The 12,290-nt window shown below is 45.9% G+C and overlaps 1 long non-coding RNA gene across 1 annotated transcript in view; it reads right to left on the bottom strand.

The window, feature by feature from the left end:
* Positions 1-564: 564 nt before the first annotated feature.
* Positions 565-12,290, bottom strand: part of LOC142829558 (uncharacterized) — an 82,254-nt gene continuing 70,528 nt past the window's right edge. Inside the window, exon 7 of the long non-coding RNA XR_012904062.1 lies at positions 565-1,390. This is a non-coding gene — a long non-coding RNA (uncharacterized LOC142829558). The remainder of the gene's footprint in view (positions 1,391-12,290) is intronic.

The raw sequence follows: 12,290 nt of genomic DNA, 5'->3' as shown, positions 1-12,290 counted from the left end.
TTCTGGCTCCAGCAGTTTCCTGGCTGGTCTGGGAGAAATTAGAATGAAAAAAACTAATAACTGGAAAAGAGATTAAAATTAATTTCCACATAATGAACATGGAGAGAGCCCTCAAGCTGCTGCTAATTGCTGCCTAGTGAGGCTATGAAAAATCCAAGGGGAAATACCACCAGCCAAAACATTCCATCTATGTTAATAGGTTGCAGAAAACTTTTGGAATTTGAAAAATGTTTTGCTGCTGATAAATATCTAAATAAATTGTGTTTGTAAAGGGTGCTCAAAACTTAGCTAATGTCAGTGTTCCAGTGGGAGCCAAAATCCAAATGTAAGAGCCACAGTGGCCTGATGTTTGGTTCCCAAGGAAATATTGTTGTAATATTCATGAATTGTTTTCAAAGATGTGCGTGCTGGTGCCAAAAAATATTTCCAACTAGCCGCCTTGACGTTTGTTACACTTTATTATATTTCTCATCGCTTCAAGGCTCAAGTTATATTTAAAAAGATCAATGAGCAAGGAAAGGCACAATGGTTTGTTAGAGTGCCCCAACTTTTCTCCAGACTTAAGACTAGCCAGAAACTAGAGGAACTCCAATCTGCATAAAATGACGCAATTGGCAGCCAACCTTATCTTTAAGAGGAAGATGGAGAGTGTTTGCATAACTGCATCTTTTCTTCCCCCCATCCCTCGCAACACAGATCATGTTGGAAAAATGTGAAAATAAGTACTTTTGACTAGAACCAGTGTCAATTTTAAAATATTATATGCACAATTAAGGACATTATTTTCCCAAATAGACAGAGAAGGATTACTTCAGGAACGGACTCCAATATCACTTTGATTGGTAGAGAAGTTCCAACAGACCAGTTGTTGATCAATATGTTGACCTAACTCACTTTAAAAGACAGGAACAATCAATCAGACACTTCTCCCCCCTAAAGACAGCCCTACATAGTGCATTTACAAATTAAAGGCCCTCCTTCAGTTCACTCTCTCTTCGGCTGCTAACCAGAGCAGTCCCCAGGTTTTACAGGGTTCTTGGGGGATGTTAACTGGTTAAATGAGAACACTTAACTGGTTAACCATTTTGACTCAGTTCCTGCCACCTGGTCCACCACAGCCATGACTATAAGGTGCTGCCACCCAGCTCGTTGGATCCCCCCCTTGGGCTGGGGCTGCTCCAGCCCGGCACAGCTAGCTGCCACCAGAGCTCACTGCCAACGGTCAGTTAATCAGTATGCTTACTGGTAACTTTCATGATTAGCAATATGTTGACTGGTTACCAGTTTAACTTTAAAATTCTAGATTCAGGATCTTGTTTGATTGAGTCCTCTCCACAAACTCCATTGAATCCCTGAAGATCTTCTTGGTTATTCTCCAAGCTCCATTTTGCTGCCAAAAAGATCAATACAGTGTCCCTTAAAAGTGGTGGATTAACATCAACATGGAACCAATCTAACCATCAGCACCAAAACCCTCTAGTCACTGTAAAAATGCTCATGGTACTCCTAGTGCTCAACCAGGGTTACCTCCCCAGCACTGAGCTCTATCTTGGAGCTACACTTTGTGGGTTCACAGGGACTTCTTCCAGCCTTGGATGCAGATATATGGACCCTTATTACCTGTACCTCATGGAGCAAAACACACAAACAAAAAACCAAGGTAACATCTCTGTCCCCATTCCCCAATAGTTGAGCGCTACTGTTTCTGCACTTAGAAAGAACTGATTTACATCTGAAGGAACATTTTCGTTTAAAATAAACGTGAACGTACAGAAAAGCAACTGAGATTGGAAATGTCTAGTTATATCAACATCAAACTTTAAAAGGACCAAACAAAATTCTTTCAAATTCTGTTACAAAACATGGTTTGATCTCATCTGACACTTGATTCACGGTATTCAAATGGCTTATTTACTTTCCAAGAGATATATCCGTAGGAGGAAAAAAGGAGGAGTTTACAAAGAAAGTGCTGTCTCAGATGATAAAATAGTATTATACTATATATTTATTACATTTGATACTGTCATAATTTATTGGTACATTAATGCTTAGAGTGGAGTTAAGGGGGGAAAAAAATCAGAGAACAGATTTTCCTATGCTTAGACTCAGCATGCTCTCTTACAAAAAGTCCAATGAAATGTGCAGTTCTACCTATAAACCACTGTTTCTCAGACTAACGTATATCACTCCATTGTAAAATTAGACTAGCATAGTAAAATAGTGACTCTTTCAAGAGATAGCAACAGTACAAAATACAGAGCTCTGACTTTCAAGTTGTACTGGGTTTCTAAGAAATGTAGCTTTACCGACTGTTAAGCCTTTTTAAATCCAGATATATCTTTGGGTTTAACTACAACTACAAAAAATGAAAAAAGGTATCATTAGGTCTGATTCTGACCCTCCTTTCCTACACTGCATGAAATCATGGCAGAGCCCTGTTGAAACCAGTGGGATGATGCCTAGAGTAAGGCAATCCTCAACCAGACAAAGGTTATTACACAGTAAAGTTATGGCACACAATTCGTCCTCATTTATGAGCAACATCCTCATTTTTCTTTTGTGGACTCCCATCAACAAGATAGCCCCAGCTGCTTCTAATTCCAGACTAGTTTTTTCAACCCATCTGCCACATGGAATGTTTTAGGACTTAAAGGAACACTAATGATACACATTTGCCACTTTTTTCAATGCTCCATAGCCACCACAGATCCTCACGTAATAAACAGTACCTGGTTTTGGTACTGTAAGTTGTCATGGCTACAAAGCTGTACTAACATATGCAAGCCCCCTTTTTGAAAACAACAGATAATTGCAGCTACAGATGTAGCAACGTTCCCTTCCTTGGAAATGCAGAAGGAATAAGTACCATACCACTGATGGATCTACTTAAGCATGTGTGTAAGAGGGAGGATACTTTATATGACTTACAATAATGCTTTCTTTTATAGTTCTTTTTCATAATAAATTATATTTCTGTTCAGTATGAAAAAAAACCATTTCCCTCATAATCCTCCTGTACAGCTCTTTGCCTGTCTTTTCTTACTATCACTACAGCCATTTGCTTTTATCAGGTACATGTTCACATTTAGGCTAGACTGTTCCCTCCTCCATAAAGGGAGAAATGCATCTCCAACAGTCCTATAATCACCGATTCAAATTCCTCCTGAGGGAGAGTCGAGGAGGAGAATGAACTTATGGGCATACTGGTTCCACATGCAGAGAGGACCAACAGCCAAGAATTAACTTCGATAAATACACAACGAAGAACCAGGAAATTGCTAAGTATATTGATTCTGCCACATCTGTGCCTTTGCTAGGGCCATAAGAACAGACAATTTCATGTTTCCTTTTATTTTTCCATTTGTAAAAGTTCTGAGGGAGTCGGTTTCGTAGATGCATCCTGAGATTGTACCACTGCATTTTGAATACCTACACCTCTTGCAGAAATGTCAAAGACACTGCTTCAGAGGCAACAATGTATGGGAGATTTTGTGCCTGAACCACTATTGCTTACTGCTAATAGCAACCAAGCTAGCAGGCCTAAATAGACTTCCACAGCAGCCTTAGCATGACTAAGTCAGGAGGGAGAAGGGGGTTTGCCACATAGAGGGCCAGATATCTGTTGAAATTGCTGAGCTATGAATTTAGAAAACAGAAAGCTTGTCACCCCACAGGACGTTTGTCATGGCCACAGGGCAGGAAGACTCTGAAAAAATATATTTGACTAACTGATGACCAGAAGAAAACCTCTTGCTTAACCTTTAAAAAGTGCTTGCCTAACAAGGTATTTTTTGAATGATGTGTTATTGTAATAGTAACGGATAAATAGAGAAGGAAAGTTTGGGATATTTGGACTCATTGTGGACTCTACATCTTTGTTCTCTACCAGCAGATGGAAGATTGGCCATCAGAAGCCTGTTGCTGTGTCATGAGAGAGCCACATTCAACTCTGGTAATTATTGAGAGGGGGGGAGGGTTACTAACCTGTTGCAGACATGTGTAAGTGCTTAACACTAAGTAAAGTTTAGCTTTAAGTGAAAACACTCTTGTGTTGTCCTGCTTGTACCATCCATCCATTGGTTGGAGGGTTATGTCTCCCCTGAGTTATTTTCTGACACCACCTCACAGAGAGTAAAGTTACCGAGAGGTTCGGGTTGAAAGAATAGCAGAGGACAAATTTGAAACTATGTTCTGAACCTACAACAGGGGAAAATGTTTGGAAGAAAGAATGTGTCCTGGTTACTTTGTTGAATTCTTATTTCAAAGAACAACTGAAATCATATTTCCATGATGTCAGACACTGATTCGCTGAAAGGAGGTTCCCAAAAAGAACTCTGGACCATGTTATTCCCCTGCACCTCCATAATCAAACCACTCCCTAATTTGCTGCTGTTGGAATAAGAAAATATATCCAAGAAAAAAAATCCATTTGAAAGAAAGCGACACCCAAGAAACTGCACTGACAGATTCAAAATGAATACATTTTCTTTAAAGGAAAATAGTTTTTCTTGCGACTACTTCCACAAAACATGATCATTGTGCTTACCATGTGACAGTGAAGACTACTCAAGCTTATATTCAATCATTTAGAAAGTAAGAATAGTTTGGGGGATTAGGCGTCCTGGATCAGGAGTTCTGAGTTCAGTTCCCACTTTTTCCACAAGCATCCTGTATGGCCCTGATAAATAGCTTATTTTTTGTACTGCACGGGCTATTTCAGGATACTGGAGTATCCCAGAATAGCTACCCCACATCTACACAAGCTGCACATTATTTTGAAATAACAGGCATGCTCTTTTGGCATCCCGGTAAACCCCATTGCATGACTGTTAAGAAATGGCTCGAAATAGTTTATTTCAAAATTTGGTGCTGTGTAGATGTGCCAAATTTCAAAATAAGCTATTTCAAATGGATTCAAAATAAGATATGCAATTTGCATAGTGCAAATTGCGTATCTTATTTCAAGTTTAGGGGCTGTGTAGATGCACCCTTAGTGCCTTAGTTTCTCATCTGTAAAAAGGGACAGTAATGCTTCCTTACTTCCACACATCATTTGTAGAAGTCTTATGTTTTTAGAACATAAACTGCTTGGGGAAGGACTGTCAGTCTGAATAGATTACGACAATATTAAAACATGCATAAATTAAGTAACAAGTGGTATAATGGTGGTGGTGGTGAAATACGCAAAGCTTAAACGACACTTGTTTGCAAAGGCTGTATAAATCAACATGTGATAATCCAAAACTCATTTCAACCACAAGCATCCCAAAATCATGAGTCAATTCCCAGTTATATGGAAGCTATCTTGAGAACCAAGAGATTTTAAAAACAACTTCGTTGCTTCTTTTTGCTTTCTGGTTTTTGTTTTTGAGCCATTAAGAATCACGTTTTCAATCTTCATGTGCATCTGCGCATATATTCTCTGCCCAGAAGACAGACTTTTTTAAAATATAAAAATATATAAATAAAATGAAAACTCAAGTTTTCATATCACATGACTGCAGAAACTGAGGTTTGATCCCTTCCCCCTAAAAAAAATCCCAGAACAAAACATCAAAGTGGCAACACTCTTTAACCAAAATCTGTATTATTTACAGCTTCACCATATTTCTTTGGCATCATAAACTTGTATTGTACTTTACAAATGGGAAAGGACACATTCCCTTCCTTGAAGAGTTTGCAGAGTAGCAGTCATCTAGGATGTGCATTATTTGGCTCTTATTGCATGACTCAGATATAGAGAGATATTCTGTTAGATAACCATTAAAAAAAAAATCACATGATCCATTGTCTACAGCCAAGCCTTAAGATACATCCAACAGAGAGAAACACCCACAAAAGACCATTATCAGGCATTCTTAAAACTTAAATACCCACCTGAGGAAGTGAGGAAATAGACTAAGAGCCAGATGAGTACCCAAAAGTCACCTACTTCAAGACAGGTCCGATGAGGAAAACAACAGAATACCACTGGTCATCACCTACAGCCCCCTAGCTCAAATCCCTCCAGTGCATCATTGACAATTTCCAGCCTATCCTAGAAAACAATCCCTCACTCTCACAGATCTTAGGTGACAGGCCAAGCCTCACCTACAGACAGCCCCCCGATCAGAACCAATAATTACCAGCAGCCACACACCACAGATACACTTACCCAGGAACCTACCCCTGCAACAAACCCCATTACCAACTCCGTGCACAAATCTATACAAATGACACCATCACAGACCCTAACCATAGAAGCCACATCATCACGGAATCATATACCTGCACATTCACTAATATAATATGCCATCAAATGCCAACAATGCCCCTCTACTATGTACATTGGGCAGACCAGTCTCTATGACAAAGGATAAATGGACATAAATCAGGAATGGTAATGCACATAAACCTGTAGGGAAACGTTTAACATCCCTGGAAATTCAATAATGGATTTGGAAGTAGCCATTCTTCTACAAAATAATTTTCTCACCTGATTACAGAGGAAGACAGCTGAACTAGAATTCATTTACAATTTCAACCCCACCAACGTAGACTTGAATAAAGATCTTAACACACTACTAAGGCAATTTCCCCACCTTTGATATTTGCATTTCCACATCAAATGCTATGTAGGAGACACATCCAGCCTGACTTACTTAGCTTCGTTAAAGCTGGCCCTACAACTGACAGAATTGTACGACAGGAAGCAACCTCACAAGGCCATCCAGTCCATTCCTCCATACTGAGGAAAGCGAAGTTACTCATCTCCGGTGTCGTTCTTCGAGGTGGTGTACCCGCAGGTGCTCCGCTATGGGTGCTGGGCTTGCCCCGGTGCCGTAGATGGAAGCTTGTGATGAGCAGTGTTCAGCCGGACCGCGTATGTGCCGTGGGCTCGCGGCTTTCATGCTCTTTTCTGTCTCGCATGGTCTGGTCCCCCGTCAGTTCCTCGAGACTGCCTCGGAGTCTGTAAGAGACAAGAGGAGAGAGAGAGAGAGAGAGGACTCCAAAGCAGGGAGGAGGGCGGGTAGTGGAGCACCCGCAGGGACACCACTCGAAGAATGACAGTTACTGCACCGGAGATGAGTAACTTCGCTTTTTTCTTCGGGGATGTCCCCGCGGGTGCTCCACTATGGGTGACTGCGTAGCAGTAGTCGCCAGAACGGAAGGAGTCTCTATTTATCCACTGTGGACAGCACTGCAATCGCCACTGCCCCATCTGAATGGGTGCCTAGAGAAATGGAATAGTGTTTGGCGAAAGTCTCATGTGAGGACCAGGTCGCCGTCCTGCAGATGTCCTTCAGAGATACCCCTCTATGAAACATTGTAGATGTGGCCATGGCTCTAGTGGAGTGGGAGCGTGGTCGGGATGGGAGGGGTAAGCTTTTCGCTGCATACAATTGCGTTATGCATGAGGTTACGAGATTAGAAATCCTCTGGGAAGGTAGTGTTGACCCTTTGACCTCTGTGTCAAGGAGACGAATAAGTGGTCCGTATGCCTGAAAGATCTAGTGTGATCTATGTAGAATGCTAAGGCCCTGTGGGTATCCAAGGACTGTAGGGCCGCTTCTCGTGGTGAGGCATGGGGCTTCGGGAAAAAGGTTGGCAGGATCACTGGATCGTTAAAATGGAAATGGGAGATGATTTTGGGTATGAATCTTGGGTGTAGTCTCAACACTACTTCATCCTTACGGAAAACTGTATATGGTAGCGTGGCCATCATGGCAGAAAGCTTACTTACTCTGCGTGCTGATGTTATGGCAAGCAGGAAAACGGTTCTCAAAGTGAGGAAATGCAAGGATACAGTCGCCAGAGGCTCGAACAGAGGCCTCATTAGGGTGTCGAGGACTATGTCCAGGCTCCACACCAGTGGGACTGGGTCGTGCAGTGGGGCCCTTGAGAAATCTCTTAGTAGTAGGATGGGCGAAGACAAACGCCATCTATCGGTGATGTGAATGCTGATATTGCTGCAAGGTGCACCCAGATGGAGGCTAATGTGAGGCCTTTGTTCTTTAGGTGCAATGCGTAGTCCAGTACGGAGGGGATCGATGGACGTGTCGGATCGTGGTGGGTTGAGGTACACGAGGAGGAGAATCTGCGCCACTTGTGAAGGTACGTTTTTCTTGTGGTTTGTCATCTACTGTGTACTAGTTCGTGTTGGACTGGAACGGAACAGAGGAATTTGAATGGAGTCAGCCAGTTAGGAACCATGCTGTTAGGTTCAGTATTTGTATCAGGCGTCCTCGGTCTTGTGTGAGGAGATTGTGGAGAGGCGGAAGGTGGATTGGTGTCCATGCAGAGTTGGTGGAGGAAGGGAAACCAGTGCTAGCGAGGCTAGTCCGGGGCTATGAGGATTAGCATTGCCCTGTCCGCCTTCAGCTTCTGAAGGACTTTGGGGATCAGAGGTATGGGAGGGAGGACAGCAAAGAGGAGGGGTCCGTGCCAAGTCGTAAGGAAGGCATTCCCCAGGGATGCGCGGGCTAGGCCCGCCTTGGTGCAGTACTTGCGGCATTTTGTATTGGTGGGAGTTGCAAAGAGGTCTACTTGGGGAGTACCCCAACGTTGGAAGATCTCGCGTAGGACACCATCGTGCATTTCCCATTCATGCTTCACATGGAAGTGTCTGCTCAGGAAATCTGCCATCACGTTTGTGGTGCCAGGTAAGTAGGATGCCGTAGGTGTTATTCTGTGGCGAATACACCAGTTCCAAAAGCAGATGGCTCCGTGCATAGGGAACAGGAGTGAGCGCCGCCTTGGCGATTCATGTAATACATGGCTGTGATGTTGTTCGTGAGTATCCTCACCATGGTGTTTCGAATGTAGGTGAGGAAGGATTTGCATGCATTGAAAATGGCGCATAGCTCTAGAAGGCTTATGTGTAGCCATGCTTCTTGTGTGAACCATTGGCCTTGGACTGAGAGGGCACTCATGTGAGCCCCCCAGCCTAGTAGACAGGCATCTGTTGTGATTTGGTGGAGTGGCTCCTGCCGATGGAAAGGTATACCTGACAGCAGGTTTGTGTGGCTGGTCCACCAAAGGAGTGATTGGAGAACGCCAGGTGGCGGCATTGCCAGCCTGTGAAGATTGTATCTGGTGTGGTGGTATACGAGAGTCAGCCAGTACTGAAGGGCGCACAGATGTAGTCTGGCTTATTTCACCACGTATGTTGTGGCGGTCATATGGCCCATCAGTCTGAGGCATGCGATGAGTGGAATGGTAGGGCTGACGGTGATGGTTTGAATGAGGTCTTGATTGGCTTGAAACCTCTGTAAGGGTAGGAACGCTTTGCTGGCAAGTGAGTCCAGGCGGTCCCCAATGAACTCGATGTTCTGAGTGGGGTGCAAAATGGACTTTTGCTCGTTGAGGAGGAGTCCGAGCGATTGAAAGACTTGCCTCGTGAAGTGAACCATCTGGGAGACCTCATGTGCAGAAGGGCCCTTGAGTAGGCAATCGTCCAGGTAAGGGAAGATGAGTACCCCTTGGCGTCGGAGGAAGGCCGTGACCACGGATAGAACCTTTGAAAACACCCTGGGGCTGACGATAGCCCGAAGGGGAGGACCTTGTATTGGAAGTGGTCCTTTGCCATGATGAAGCGCAAGACCCTCCTGTGAGCTGGATGGATAGGGACGTGGAAATAGGCGTCCTGGAGGTCGAGGGCAGCAAACCAGCCCTGTGGATCTAACGCAGGGATTATGGCAGCTAAAGTCGTCATTTTGAATTGTTGTTTCTTGAGATTTTTGTTCAAACGGCAGAGATCTAGGATGGGGCACCAACCTCCAGACCTCTTCTGGGTGAGGAAATAATGTGAGTAAAAGCCCCTGTTCCTGAAATCCTTTGGGACTGGCTCTATGGCACCCAGAGAGAGAAGGCAGTCGACTTCTAGTCGGAGGAGGGTCTCGTGAGAGGGGTCCCTGAAGAGGGATGGGGTGGGAGGGGTGGTTGGTGGGATGGCTATGAAAGAGATAGGGTAGCCAGATCGAACAATCTCGAGGACCCATCTGTCCGTAGTGATTTTTGCCCATTGATGTAGAAAGGGCCTCAGTCGGTGGTGAAAGAGCTGGGTCGTACAATTTGTGATGCTGCCTGTGACTGTCTGCTCGCCCCCGACAAATGCATCAAACCTGTTGCTTGTTGTTGGGAGGCATGTTTGTCCTGCCATTTGGGTTTTGGCGTCGCTGAGGCCTCTGGCGAGAGCGTTGGTTGTTGAAGGGCCTCCGTTGCTGGTGTTGTTGCTGCCACTGATGTCTGATGTAGGAGTAGTCATATCTGCGCTGGTATGGTGAGTACCGGCGTCTCTTAAAGGGGGGAGTGTACATCCCCAGAGTTTGCAAGGTTGTTAGGAGTCTTTAGAGGACTGTAAGATTGAGTGCGTGGTCTCTGCAAAGAGCTTATCCTTGTCAAAGGGTAAGTTCTCGACTTTGGCCTGTAGTTCCTTCCTGCCGCTTGAAGGAAAGAAGCTCTGCGTATAACGATGGCAGTAGCAGTGGAGCAAGCAGCGGTATCAGCGACGTCCATGGATATTTGGAGGGACGTTCTCACTGCTGTGTAGCCCTCTTGGATTACTGACCTCAGGATCGATTTCTTAGAATCAGGGAGATGATCCATGAGGGGGGTGAGGCGTGAAAATGTATCAAAGGTGTGATTGGAGAGATGCGCCGAGTAATTGGCGATTCTGAGGAGTAGCGTTGCTGAAGTGTAGACCTTCCTGCCCAGGAGGTCAAGTCTCTTTACGTCCTTATCGGAGCCCTGTTGTTTGAAGTGTGGGGCTCTAGCCCTCTGTTGAGCTGCGTCGACTACTATGGAGTTAGGTTGTGGATGGGCAAAGAGAAATTCCATGCCCTTTGGTAGTACAAAATATTTCTTGTCAGCCCGTTTGTTGGTTGGGAGAGCCGATGCTGGAGCATGCCACACTTCGTCAGCCAGTTCCAGGATGCCCTCGTCAAGAGGAATGGCCAGGCGTGAGCTATGCTGCGGATGGAGATTCCTGAAAATCCTGTGCCACTTGTCCTTTAGCTATCACACAAGAGATTCCGCTGCAGGAACTACTCGCTTAAACAACTCTTGGAACTGATGGAGGTCATCTGGTGGAGAGCTGTCGCCCGGTGTGACTGCTGGCGGGGATGAGTCTGGGATGGAAGTCCCCAGTAGGTGGTCCCCGAAGGTGGTGTGATCCGTCTCTGATGGAGGATGAGGTGCTGATGCTGAATGGTGCGGAAGAGTAAGGGGGGCCGGAGTTGGAGAGCGTCTGCATGATAGATAATCGTAGGCAGAACGTGATCGATAAGAGTAGCTGCTGCGGGAGTCTTGAGAGAGGCAGTTGCTGCGATGATATCTGTCATGTCGCGGTGAGCGGTCGTAGTGATAGTTGGAACGGGCGTAATATCGGTAATGGTATGGAGAGCAAGGCGAACAGGAGGCGGATGTCTGATGCCCTGGAAGAAGCAGGAGACACAGAGAGCTGCCTGTAGTGATGTCTGCGATGGGAAGGTGCAGCAGCCAGAAATGGTGAAGGCAGCCTGGAGAAGGCATGGGGGGGATCCATGCCAGTGGGTATAGCGGCGTGGAGAACGAGGCACTGGGAGAGGTGACGCCGGTGCCAGCGAGAGAAGGCGGGAGCGAGAGCAGCTCCGGCGCGGGGAGATCAAAGGAGCAGGACTCAGCGCTCTTGCTCTGGCGGCGTGCACTGAAGAGCTTGCGGGCACTCTGTTGACCGGCGCTGGCGCTGGCGGCTCAGGGACAGCAGCAACCGGCGTGCCGGTAGCGAGGCGGATCGGAGCCGTGTAGTCCGGCACTGCACGATGGCTTGGGAGCGGTGCAGGTGCTGGTGCCGTGACAGGTGGTTCCAAGTCAGTTCTCGGAGCCGGCTCAGTGCTCTGCAACGGAGGCAGAGGAAGGGGCTGAGGCAATGCTGCCTGAGGAGCCGGAGTATGAGAAGGCTCCTGCGGGCACTTCGGCTTTGGAGCCGCTGAGGCTGGGGGACGTGGCTTCACAGTGCCAGAGGTCCCAGGTCTGTCAGGCTGACTTTCCCTGCCATTTTAGGTAGCTGCTACGGATCTCGTCGGGGAGACCCTAGGCTTCTTCTGAAGCCCCATAGTTAGGGAGGAAGCCCGGCACTTTTGGGGCTGCTGGTCAGAATCAGTTTGTTGCGGCTGCAGGGCTTTGTCAAAGAGAAGCATTTGCAGACGCCTTTCGCTGTCTTTCCTAGCCCTGGAGGTGAGTCTGGTGCAGTGGATACATTTCTGGGGGACATGAGATTCCCCCAGACAACGGATGCATTCTGAGTGGCCATCAGAGGCTGGCATTGCCTC

The sequence above is a fragment of the Pelodiscus sinensis genome, chromosome 5 (genome assembly GCF_049634645.1).
Source record: "Pelodiscus sinensis isolate JC-2024 chromosome 5, ASM4963464v1, whole genome shotgun sequence".
Taxonomy (NCBI): Eukaryota; Metazoa; Chordata; order Testudines; family Trionychidae; genus Pelodiscus; species Pelodiscus sinensis.
The sequence above is the reverse complement of the archived record's forward strand: the minus strand, read 5'-3'. Positions and strand labels throughout refer to the sequence as shown.